Here is a 294-nt window from a genome sequence, read left to right as displayed (position 1 = left end):
GTCCAATTAATAATATTAAAAAATACAATTATTTAACGAAAATTACGAACGCCGCCCCTGTTGAAAAGCTATTCGGATCTTTTCACTTATTAGAAAGTGATTTTTCAACGGTCGGAAAAACAACGAAAAAATAAAAAAAAACTAACGTACCGACCAGTCGGTATTTTATTTATTTTTTTTTTTTTTGTTCATTTTTTAATTTTTTTTCCCTCCCTATTTGTTTAAAACGCACACACGAGCGCGAGAGCGTAGAGCGGTTTAGAGCGTGAGAGCGTTGAGCAGTTAAACAGAGCG

Source organism: Aethina tumida, chromosome 1, assembly GCF_024364675.1.
Source record: "Aethina tumida isolate Nest 87 chromosome 1, icAetTumi1.1, whole genome shotgun sequence".
NCBI classification, from domain to species: Eukaryota; Metazoa; Arthropoda; class Insecta; order Coleoptera; family Nitidulidae; genus Aethina; species Aethina tumida.
This window is presented reverse-complemented; position numbering follows the sequence as displayed.